This window comes from Cervus elaphus, chromosome 33 (genome assembly GCF_910594005.1).
Source record: "Cervus elaphus chromosome 33, mCerEla1.1, whole genome shotgun sequence".
NCBI lineage: Eukaryota > Metazoa > Chordata > Mammalia > Artiodactyla > Cervidae > Cervus > Cervus elaphus.
This window is the reverse complement of record NC_057847.1, coordinates 8888917-8901047: the sequence shown is the minus strand read 5'-3', so window position 1 is coordinate 8901047 and position 12131 is coordinate 8888917. Positions and strand designations below refer to the sequence as shown.

Sequence of the window (12131 nt, the reverse complement as noted above, 5' to 3'; positions counted from 1 at the left end):
TGGGATCTAGTTCACTGGCCAGAGATGGAACCCAGGCCCCTGCATTGGGAGCAGCCACTGGATGCCCAGGGAAGCCCTCTAAAGAACTCTTCAAGTGCAACTTTCTGGATGTTCGCAGCAGCTCCGGGCAGTCCTAGTGATGATACTGTTCTGCACTCTCGAGCCCGTGTCCTCCCCGAGGGACACAGGGGCCAAGCGAGCAGATAGATGCTACCCCAGCGTCAGACCGCAGGGCCAGACTGGCTGTGTAAACTCCCTTCCAGTGATGTCCTCTTTTTACCGTTCCTCTGGTAAATTCAGTACTGCTTTCCTTGGAGCGTGTGTTTAAAAAGGAAATCCTAGATGTGTTCCAACATTACTGCCCACTTTGAGGTGGACTGATATCTACCTAGGACTTGTTTATTAAACCCACCTGCCTGAGTACTGTGACTTGACTGGAGTTTTCTTGACGTCACTCCTGAAGCATTGTGATGGTTTTGTCTGACATTAATAGATTTTTAAAAATGATACGTGTTGGCGTATGGCTGTGAAGAAAGGGGAGAATCTGTTGCTATTGCAAACCAATTATGGAGGCAACTTAAAAAGGAAATCTGAATTGTAACTGTGTTTCTATTTATGTAAAATACGGTCCTTACCTTGCAGTCTGTAGTTGATGTGCACAGACACAGCAGTGGCTCGCGGGTTGCTCTTCTGCCATCTTCCTGTCCTCCTTCAGTCCCTGCATGTGTATAGGAACTTCAGTGAGATAATGGGGCATTTAACAGAGATTGCTCTGCGCAACACTGTCTTTAGTGTTTCTATTTTAAATTTGCTAGGCTGTTAATTTATATGCAAATAAAAGACACAATAAGAGAGTTCTGTGCCTATTGTGTATACGTAACCTGAAAGGAAATGCAGGATATTGATCCCAGAGGGAAAATAAGTTAAGAGCGTCTGTGTTCAAAGATGTTTGAAAGTTCTTATTTCAGGCTGAACCGTTGTTGGTGACCCGTGAAAGTCGCTCAGTCATGTCTGACTCTGCGAACGCAGGGACTATACAGTCCATGGAATTCTCCAGGCCCGAATACTAGAGTGGGTAGCCGTTCCCTTCTCCAGGGGGTCTCTGCAACCCAGGGATGGAACCCAGGTCTCCTGCATGCCAGGTGGATTCTTCACCAGCTGAGCCACCAGGGAAGCCTGAACACTTATCAGCAGTTAAGGATTTCACAAATGCTAGATTGGAAAGATAAAATAATAATTCTGCTACATTAAAACAGATTTTCTTAAGTTCAAATTTTTTCAATGCAGTTGTAGGGAAGAAGTCTTTCCCCCTTATGGACATATCAGTATGTTAATGCCTAAGAAGTCCTTTTTCGAAAAGTTACAAAAAAGAAAAAAGGCGGAAAATTATGCCAATAAGGCACCACATGATGATGCAAAAAGATGGATACAGACAAGGAAAGAAGGAATAAAAACTAAGCATTATGCTAATGGGAAACCATCATGCAAGTTAATTCGGGGGGAGGGGGGAACCTAATGGAAAACACTTGCTTCTATGCCATAAACCATCTTCGAATTCAGGTTTCATTGGATTTTTCACGATAAACGTTTCATCACCTATACGTTGGCTTGTCGTCTACTTTGTGCAAAAGCCTGGAGCTCCTAACTACTAGGGGGTCTCGCATCCAAGTACTAACTAACCCTGCTTAGTTTCCCAGATCAGAAGACATCTGGCCCGTTCAGGGTGGTATGATCTCATCAGAGGGAGGCGGCTGGCGCCAGGCGCCTTCAAAGCCCTGCGCTGCGCCTCCCTCTCGCTCTGACGTGCCGGTCGAGCCGGCCCGGGCCGCACCTTTCCACGGGGCGCGCGCTGCACTTGAGCCGCACGACCAGCGACCGAACTCGGGCCGGCCAGGCCCGGCAGCCCGGCCGACGCCGCCCCGTCCCCGCACACCGCCGCCCTGGCAAGCAAGCCTGGCCCGGCCCGGGGGCCCGGAGGGTTGCCGGGACCACGAGCGGCCGGTTAGGCGTGCAGGCCTGGGCTGCGGGTTGGCGTGAGGGGCGCGGAGGTCTGGGCGCCCACCCACCCTGGGCCTCTCCAGGCCCGCCCCCCGCTCGGGTCCCCCACCCACCCCTCCGGATCGCTGCTCAGGCCCAAGTGGCCCCAGAGGTGTCTGGCCTGCGGGCGGGCCGGCCGCCGCCGGCGACTGGAGCGCGGCAGCCCCGCCCCTTCGCCCGACCGCGGCCCCCCCTTGTCCCCACGCCGCCCGCCAAGCACAGGACCTTCCTGAGAGAGCGGACGAGCGACAGGCAGGGGCACGGACACGGACACACACACAGACACTCGCACGCACCCAGGCCAAGGGAGACAGCCGGCCGGCGCAAGCTCCTCAGCCAGAGCCAGACCCACAGCGCCTGTGAGAGGCCGGGGGTCAGGAGACTCAGAGGCAGAAAGAGATGAAGGTTCAGAGACAGACTCCCAGACGGCGAGAGGGAGATGAAGACAGACACGCGCGCGGACACACACACACACACACACACACACACACACACACAGGTGGAGACAGACAGAGGGAGACAGACCGACTGACAGAAGGCAAACGGGAGACAGACACGGGAGAGAGGATGGCATCCGATCCGAGACAGACACACTGGCACAACCGTGACCACCCCAGAGAGAGGCCCTGCGGAAGAAGCCGCTTCCCCAAGGGAGGGGGCGTTCCCTTGGGGCGGCCCAGGCTGGACGCGGTGCCCTGGGGCTGGCAGCCCCCGTGGGGTCCCCAAGACTTCCTCGCAGCTGAAGTCTCAAAGGTCCCCTTCAGCTTGGCTCCCTAAGGCAAGACCCAGCCCCCGCCCCCAGACCAGAGGGTGAGTGTTGGAGAGTGTGTGTGTGAGTGTGTCGGTGGGCGAGGCTGTGGTCAGGCCGACTGGGGGCCGGGTGCATACCCACGATGGACGGGGGAGGGTGTGGAGGCGTGGGGGTGGGGCTGGGGGTGGGGAATCTGTGTGGTCCTCTTGCTGTCTCTCTCTCCCTCTTTCTTCTTCTTCTTTTTTTTTTAAAAGGTAAGATGCTTTTATTGAAATATTGGGAATATTCTCTGTACAGCAGCAGTCTCACTGAGAGGCAGTTTTGCCTCCCAAGTAACATTTGACAATGGTTGAAGACATTCTTGATTGTTAAATCTTGGGGAGGGGTGTTATGAGTATCTCATGGGTAAAAGACACAAATGAAAAATACTTCGGTTCAATTCTAAACACAGAGAATGTGCCAAATTCTCAAGAAACATTGTTCATACACTTAATTGACTTAATTTCCAAGGTCCTTATGCCTAGAGTAAGTAATCCAGAAACCACACCGTTTCTCGCCTAGCTTTACGCGGGACACGTGGGAGAACAAAAAGGAAGGTTTCACTCCATTCAATGACCTTAGTTTTCTCAGATGCAGTTTTCATAAGCTCACAAACTCCCAACCCACTCACCCTCCCCTGGGGTTGCAAATCTCTCCTTGGAGAAGCCAAAACAAAGAAAGCCCAATCCCGCACGGTGATCAGCGAAGTGCTGAGGAAACCGTCCCTCGGGGTTTCAAGGCGCTGCTCCCGCAGAGGGCCTGCCCACCTAATCACTGCCGGGCAAATGAAGGAGTCCAACCTGCTCGAGAAACGCTCACTCAAGGGAGGCTTTGACCGCCAGAGCCCCGGGCCCAGACCCCACAGAGAGCAATCCCTCCTCAGAGCCTCAAGGGCCAGGCCTCGGGGCCCGCTCCCCCAGGGCAGAAGGTGCGAGCTAGGGCGCGAGACTGGGGCGCCGAGAGGGCCTGGGACGCCCCGCGCACCCGCCCTCCCAGAGTGGAGGAGGAGCCCGCCGGTCTCCGGCCTCCACCACCCCGGCCCCCGACTTACCGCGGTGCGCTGGGGGAGGGGAAGTGTCAGGAGTGAGGGGCTAGGCCGCACCACCACCCGCCGCTCAGAGAGCAGCGCGCGGCCGCCACGAAACCGTCGCCGCCGCCGTCTCCAGCACCGATACCGACCGCCGCCGCTCCGGGCGCAGCGCGTAGGGGGCCCGACTGCGTCGCACGCCGCCCGCCCGCCTTCAGAGGCTCGCTGCGCGCGCTCCGCCCTCGCTGTCTGTGCATTGGCTGACTCCGCCGCCACTCTATCTACATCCGCCCTGTTCTTCACTGGACCACGGGGCTTTTGAAACCGAACGTGAGGGTTGTGAGGGTGGTCTCTGCCAGACTAGGACTCTCTCCCCTCTTTCTGAGTCTCCCTTCCCTGTGCTTTGCAGCTCTTCACCTGTCCTGGGCGGGGTGTGTCTCTGTGTGTGTCTTTGTGTGTCTGTGTGTGTGTCTGTGTGTGTGTGTGTGTGTGTGTGTGTGTGTGTGTGTGTGCGTGGGAACGGTCGCCTGGGAGTACCAGGCTGGGGCTCGGGCTGGGGCAGCCCCCGGGATTGCCTGAGGCATGCCAAGGGAGCCCCAGATGGAGACCCGACTGTCATCTGGTTTCCTGGAAGCCAAATCCGGAGGCAACCCAGGCCTGCGGCCGGAGTCGGGGCCCCGGCCCCCCACCAGGGGAGGGGCTGGGGCTGCGGGGACCCAAGAGTTGGGCCGCTGCTGTCTTCGAGGGCCGCCGGCAGGCCGGCTGGCCGGCCGGCTGGAAGGCAGGCGACGGCTCTGAGCGCGCCGGGTGCGAGGGGCCAGGGGCAGGTGGGGCTCGGGGCGGCCAACCGCGCCGGGGGAGCCAGGGCTAAAGGACAGGGGAGGCAGGAAGCCTACAGCACCCGGTATTCCCAGGCGGTCTCCCACCCAAGTACTAACCAGGCCAGACCCTGCTTCGCTTCCCAGATCAGACAAGATCTGGCGCGTTCAGGGTGGTATGGCCCTAGACGGAGGTGGCTGCAGCCAGGCGCCTTAAGAACCTTAAGAACCCTGCGTTGCGCCTCCCTTTCGGTCTGACTTGCCTGCCGGTCAGGCCAGCCGGCCACACCTCTCCAAGGGCCGCGGGCTGCACTTGAGCCGCACGACCTGCGACCGGACTCCGGTCGGCCAGGGCCGGCAGCCCGGCGGCCGCCCGACGCCGCCCGGCCTCCGCACACCGCCAAGCCCGGCCAGAACCCGCCTGGCCCGGCCCGGGGCCCCGGAGGGCTTCCTGGACCCCGAGTGGCCGGCTGGCCGTGCATGCCTGGGCCTGGGGTTGGGGTGAGGGGCGCGGAGGTCTCGGCGCCCTCCCGCCCTGGGCCTCTCCAGGCCCGCCCCCTGTCGGCGCCCGCCCCCACCCCCCGCCCCACTGGCCATCCAGGCTCAGGGCCACGTGGCCCCGGAGGTGTCTGATTCGGGCCCGCCGCGGACCGCGGCCCTCGGTCCTCTGAGCCTCCCGCGGCGTAGGCATAGCGCAGCCGGGGCCCTGAGCGCCCATCCTGCCCGGCACCTGCCCGGGGCCCAAACCCACCGCGAGCCACCGGCGCCGTCCACCCGAGCGCCTCAGCCCCGCCCCTTCGCCACACCGCGGCCCCCCTTGTCCCCACGCCGCCCGCCAAGCACGGGACCTTCCTGAGGGCCTTCAGACTCTTCCTTAAAGAGTTCTACGTGAATTGAAGACAGGATCTACTGGATTTTCACCAACTGCTAAAACAGACAGACAACAGTTACTTTGATCCTTCTTGCCTTACTGTGAGCTGTGACGGTAGGGAATCTCATGGCTGCTGCACTCAACGCTTTCATTCATTCTCTTGTTTAAAAACAGGGACTCATTGAGCTGCATGGGAGATGAATTCTGTCATTAGAAACGTTGCCACCAGGCTTAAGAAATATATTTATAACTCATTTCTTTCAGGAAACAGGTTTCAAGATCTCCATCAGAAGTCTTTTATTAAGATAAATCACAGCTTTGTCAGTTTCTCCAGAAGTACTCTTATTTTTAACTCCCAAGGAGAAGCGCAATAATAGAACTAAATGAACCTAGTAGGTTATTTTCTCTCTAATGGCACCTGTCTTTATTCATAGGAGTCCGGTCTACGTATTTCCTGGGCTTCCCTGGTGGCTCAGGTGGTGAAGAATCTGTCTGCAATGCAGGAGACCTGGGTTCCACGGCTGGGTTGAGACGATCGCCTGGAGAAGGGAATGGCGACCTCTTCCAGTATTCTCGCCTAGAGAATTCCACGGACAGGGGAACTTGGAAGGCTACATAGTCCATGGAGTCACAAAGACTCGGACACAACTGAGCAACTAATACACGTATTTTTTACTATTTGCTTCGAAGAAGCAATCGTTCATAGCCTTTTATAGCACTTTCTAAAGAACGTGTGGTGCCTTTTTCTTTGCTGTAAGCTGCACTAGGTCTTGGTTGCCACACATGGGATCTTTAATTGTGGCGTGCAAACTCTTACTTGCAGTGTATGGGATCTAGTTCACTGGCCAGAGATGGAACCCAGGCCCCTGCATTGGGAGCAGCCACTGGATGCCCAGGGAAGCCCTCTAAAGAACTCTTCAAGTGCAACTTTCTGGATGTTCGCAGCAGCTCTGGGCAGTCCTAGTGATGATACTGTTCTGCACTCTCGAGCCCGTGTCCTCCCCGAGGGACACAGGGGCCAAGCGAGCAGATAGATGCCGCCCCAGCGTCAGACCGCAGGGCCAGACTGGCTGTGTAAACTCCCTTCCAGTGATGTCCTCTTTTTACCGTTCCTCTGGTAAATTCAGTACTGTTTTCCTTGGAGCATGTGTTTAAAAAGGAAATCCTAGATGTGTTCCAACATTACTGCCCACTTTGAGGTGGACTGATATCTACCTAGGACTTGTTTATTAAACCCACCTGCCTGAGTACTGTGACTTGACTGGAGTTTTCTTGAAGTCACTCCTGAAGCATTGTGATGGTTTTGTCTGACATTAATAGATTTTTAAAAATGATACGTGTTGGCGTATGGCTATGAAGAAAGGGGAGAATCTGTTGCTATTGCAAACCAATTATGGAGGCAACTTAAAAAGGAAATCTGAATTGTAACTGTGTTTCTATTTATGTAAAATACGGTCCTTACCTTGCAGTCTGTAGTTGATGCGCACAGACACAGCAGTGGCTCGCGGGTTGCTCTTCTGCCATCTTCCTGTCCTCCTTCAGTCCCTGCATGTGTATAGGAACTTCAGTGAGATAATGGGGCATTTAACAGAGATTGCTCTGCGCAACACTGTCTTTAGTGTTTCTATTTTAAATTTGCTAGGCTGTTAATTTATATGCAAATAAAAGACACAATAAGAGAGTTCTGTGCCTATTGTGTATACGTAACCTGAAAGTAAATGCAGGATATTGATCCCAGAGGGAAAATAAGTTAGAGCGTCTGTGTTCAAAGATGTTTGAAAGTTCTTATTTCAGGCTGAACCGTTGTTGGTGACCCGTGAAAGTCGCTCAGTCATGTCTGACTCTGCGAACGCAGGGACTATACAGTCCATGGAATTCTCCAGGCCCGAATACTAGAGTGGGTAGCCGTTTCCTTCTCCAGGGGGTCTCTGCAACCCAGGGATGGAACCCAGGTCTCCTGCATGCCAGGTGGATTCTTCACCAGCTGAGCCACCAGGGAAGCCTGAACACTTATCAGCAGTTAAGGATTTCACAAATGCTAGATTGGAAAGATAAAATAATAATTCTGCTACCTTAAAACAGATTTTCCTAAGTTCAAATTTTTTCAATGCAGTTGTAGGGAAGAAGTCTTTCCCCCTTATGGACATATCAGTATGTTAATGCCTAAGAAGTCCTTTTTCGAAAAGTTACAAAAAAGAAAAAAGGCGGAAAATTATGCCAATAAGGCACCACATGATGATGCAAAAAGATGGATACAGACAAGGAAAGAAGGAATAAAAACTAAGCATTATGCTAATGGGAAACCATCATGCAAGTTAATTCGGGGGGAGGGGGGAACCTAATGGAAAACACTTGCTTCTATGCCATAAACCATCTTCGAATTCAGGTTTCATTGGATTTTTCACGATAAACGTTTCATCACCTATACGTTGGCTTGTCGTCTACTTTGTGCAAAAGCCTGGAGCTCCTAACTACTAGGGGGTCTCGCATCCAAGTACTAACTAACCCTGCTTAGTTTCCCAGATCAGAAGACATCTGGCCCGTTCAGGGTGGTATGATCTCATCAGAGGGAGGCGGCTGGCGCCAGGCGCCTTCAAAGCCCTGCGCTGCGCCTCCCTCTCGCTCTGACGTGCCGGTCGAGCCGGCCCGGGCCGCACCTTTCCACGGGGCGCGCGCTGCACTTGAGCCGCACGACCGGCGACCGAACTCGGGCCGGCCAGGCCCGGCAGCCCGGCCGACGCCGCCCCGTCCCCGCACACCGCCGCCCTGGCAAGCAAGCCTGGCCCGGCCCGGGGGCCCGGAGGGTTGCCGGGACCACGAGCGGCCGGTTAGGCGTGCAGGCCTGGGCTGCGGGTTGGCGTGAGGGGCGCGGAGGTCTGGGCGCCCACCCACCCTGGGCCTCTCCAGGCCCGCCCCCCGCTCGGGTCCCCCACCCACCCCTCCGGATCGCTGCTCAGGCCCAAGTGGCCCCAGAGGTGTCTGGCCTGCGGGCGGGCCGGCCGCCGCCGGCGACTGGAGCGCGGCAGCCCCGCCCCTTCGCCCGACCGCGGCCCCCCCTTGTCCCCACGCCGCCCGCCAAGCACAGGACCTTCCTGAGAGAGCGGACGAGCGACAGGCAGGGGCACGGACACGGACACACACACAGACACTCGCACGCACCCAGGCCAAGGGAGACAGCCGGCCGGCGCAAGCTCCTCAGCCAGAGCCAGACCCACAGCGCCTGTGAGAGGCCGGGGGTCAGGAGACTCAGAGGCAGAAAGAGATGAAGGTTCAGAGACAGACTCCCAGACGGCGAGAGGGAGATGAAGACAGACACGCGCGCGGACACACACACACACACACACACACACACACACACACACAGGTGGAGACAGACAGAGGGAGACAGACCGACTGACAGAAGGCAAACGGGAGACAGACACGGGAGAGAGGATGCCATCCGATCCGAGACAGACACACTGGCACAACCGTGACCACCCCAGAGAGAGGCCCTGCGGAAGAAGCCGCTTCCCCAAGGGAGGGGGCGTTCCCTTGGGGCGGCCCAGGCTGGACGCGGTGCCCTGGGGCTGGCAGCCCCCGTGGGGTCCCCAAGACTTCCTCGCAGCTGAAGTCTCAAAGGTCCCCTTCAGCTTGGCTCCCTAAGGCAAGACCCAGCCCCCGCCCCCAGACCAGAGGGTGAGTGTTGGAGAGTGTGTGTGTGAGTGTGTCGGTGGGCGAGGCTGTGGTCAGGCCGACTGGGGGCCGGGTGCATACCCACGATGGACGGGGGAGGGTGTGGAGGCGTGGGGGTGGGGCTGGGGGTGGGGAATCTGTGTGGTCCTCTTGCTGTCTCTCTCTCCCTCTTTCTTCTTCTTCTTTTTTTTTTAAAAGGTAAGATGCTTTTATTGAAATATTGGGAATATTCTCTGTACAGCAGCAGTCTCACTGAGAGGCAGTTTTGCCTCCCAAGTAACATTTGACAATGGTTGAAGACATTCTTGATTGTTAAATCTTGGGGAGGGGTGTTATGAGTATCTCATGGGTAAAAGACACAAATGAAAAATACTTCGGTTCAATTCTAAACACAGAGAATGTGCCAAATTCTCAAGAAACATTGTTCATACACTTAATTGACTTAATTTCCAAGGTCCTTATGCCTAGAGTAAGTAATCCAGAAACCACACCGTTTCTCGCCTAGCTTTACGCGGGACACGTGGGAGAACAAAAAGGAAGGTTTCACTCCATTCAATGACCTTAGTTTTCTCAGATGCAGTTTTCATAAGCTCACAAACTCCCAACCCACTCACCCTCCCCTGGGGTTGCAAATCTCTCCTTGGAGAAGCCAAAACAAAGAAAGCCCAATCCCGCACGGTGATCAGCGAAGTGCTGAGGAAACCGTCCCTCGGGGTTTCAAGGCGCTGCTCCCGCAGAGGGCCTGCCCACCTAATCACTGCCGGGCAAATGAAGGAGTCCAACCTGCTCGAGAAACGCTCACTCAAGGGAGGCTTTGACCGCCAGAGCCCCGGGCCCAGACCCCACAGAGAGCAATCCCTCCTCAGAGCCTCAAGGGCCAGGCCTCGGGGCCCGCTCCCCCAGGGCAGAAGGTGCGCGCTAGGGCGCGAGACTGGGGCGCCGAGAGGGCCTGGGACGCCCCGCGCACCCGCCCTCCCAGAGTGGAGGAGGAGCCCGCCGGTCTCCGGCCTCCACCACCCCGGCCCCCGACTTACCGCGGTGCGCTGGGGGAGGGGAAGTGTCAGGAGTGAGGGGCTAGGCCGCACCACCACCCGCCGCTCAGACAGCAGCGCGCGGCCGCCACGAAACCGTCGCCGCCGCCGTCTCCAGCACCGATACCGACCGCCGCCGCTCCGGGCGCAGCGCGTAGGGGGCCCGACTGCGTCGCACGCCGCCCGCCCGCCTTCAGAGGCTCGCTGCGCGCGCTCCGCCCTCGCTGTCTGTGCATTGGCAGACGCCGCCGCCACTCTACCTACATCCGCCCTGTTCTTCACTGGACCACGGGGCTTTTGAAACCGAACGTGAGGGTTGTGAGGGTGGTCTCTGCCAGACTAGGACTCTCTCCCCTCTTTCTGAGTCTCCCTTCCCTGTGCTTTGCAGCTCTTCACCTGTCCTGGGCGGGGTGTGTCTCTGTGTGTGTCTTTGTGTGTCTGTGTGTGTGTCTGTGTGTGTGTGTGTCTGTGTGTGTGTGTGTGTGTGTGTGCGTGGGAACGGTCGCCTGGGAGTACCAGGCTGGGGCTCGGGCTGGGGCAGCCCCCGGGATTGCCTGAGGCATGCCAAGGGAGCCCCAGATGGAGACCCGACTGTCATCTGGTTTCCTGGAAGCCAAATCCGGAGGCAACCCAGGCCTGCGGCCGGAGTCGGGGCCCCGGCCCCCCACCAGGGGAGGGGCTGGGGCTGCGGGGACCCAAGAGTTGGGCCGCTGCTGTCTTCGAGGGCCGCCGGCAGGCCGGCTGGCCGGCCGGCTGGAAGGCAGGCGACGGCTCTGAGCGCGCCGGGTGCGAGGGGCCAGGGGCAGGTGGGGCTTGGGGCGGCCAACCGCGCCGGGGGAGCCAGGGCTAAAGGACAGGGGAGGCAGGAAGCCTACAGCACCCGGTATTCCCAGGCGGTCTCCCACCCAAGTACTAACCAGGCCAGACCCTGCTTCGCTTCCCAGATCAGACAAGATCTGGCGCGTTCAGGGTGGTATGGCCCTAGACGGAGGTGGCTGCAGCCAGGCGCCTTAAGAACCTTAAGAACCCTGCGTTGCGCCTCCCTTTCGGTCTGACTTGCCTGCCGGTCAGGCCAGCCGGCCACACCTCTCCAAGGGCCGCGGGCTGCACTTGAGCCGCACGACCTGCGACCGGACTCCGGTCGGCCAGGGCCGGCAGCCCGGCGGCCGCCCGACGCCGCCCGGCCTCCGCACACCGCCAAGCCCGGCCAGAACCCGCCTGGCCCGGCCCGGGGCCCCGGAGGGCTTCCTGGACCCCGAGTGGCCGGCTGGCCGTGCATGCCTGGGCCTGGGGTTGGGGTGAGGGGCGCGGAGGTCTCGGCGCCCTCCCGCCCTGGGCCTCTCCAGGCCCGCCCCCTGTCGGCGCCCGCGCCCACCCCCCGCCCCACTGGCCATCCAGGCTCAGGGCCACGTGGCCCCGGAGGTGTCTGATTCGGGCCCGCCGCGGACCGCGGCCCTCGGTCCTCTGAGCCTCCCGCGGCGTAGGCATAGCGCAGCCGGGGCCCTGAGCGCCCATCCTGCCCGGCACCTGCCCGGGGCCCAAACCCACCGCGAGCCCCCGGCGCCGTCCACCCGAGCGCCTCAGCCCCGCCCCTTCGCCCCACCGCGGCCCCCCTTGTCCCCACGCCGCCCGCCAAGCACGGGACCTTCCTGAGGGCCTTCAGACTCTTCCTTAAAGAGTTCTACGTGAATTGAAGACAGGATCTACTGGATTGTCACCAACTGCTAAAACAGACAGACAACAGTTACTTTGATCCTTCTTGCCTTACTGTGAGCTGTGACGGTAGGGAACCTCATGGCTGCTGAACTCAACGCTTTCATTCATTCTCTTGTTTCAAAACAGGGACTCATTGAGCTGCATGGGAGATGAATTCTGTCATTAGAAA

At 58.3% G+C, this 12131-nt stretch overlaps 2 pseudogenes; both read right to left on the bottom strand.

Annotated features, from left to right (window-relative positions):
- Positions 1–4743: 4743 nt before the first annotated feature.
- LOC122688777 lies at positions 4744–4862 on the bottom strand (annotated as a pseudogene).
- Positions 4863–11114: 6252 nt separating this feature from the next.
- On the bottom strand, positions 11115–11233 carry LOC122688775 (annotated as a pseudogene).
- Between the last annotated feature and the right edge of the window lie 898 nt (positions 11234–12131).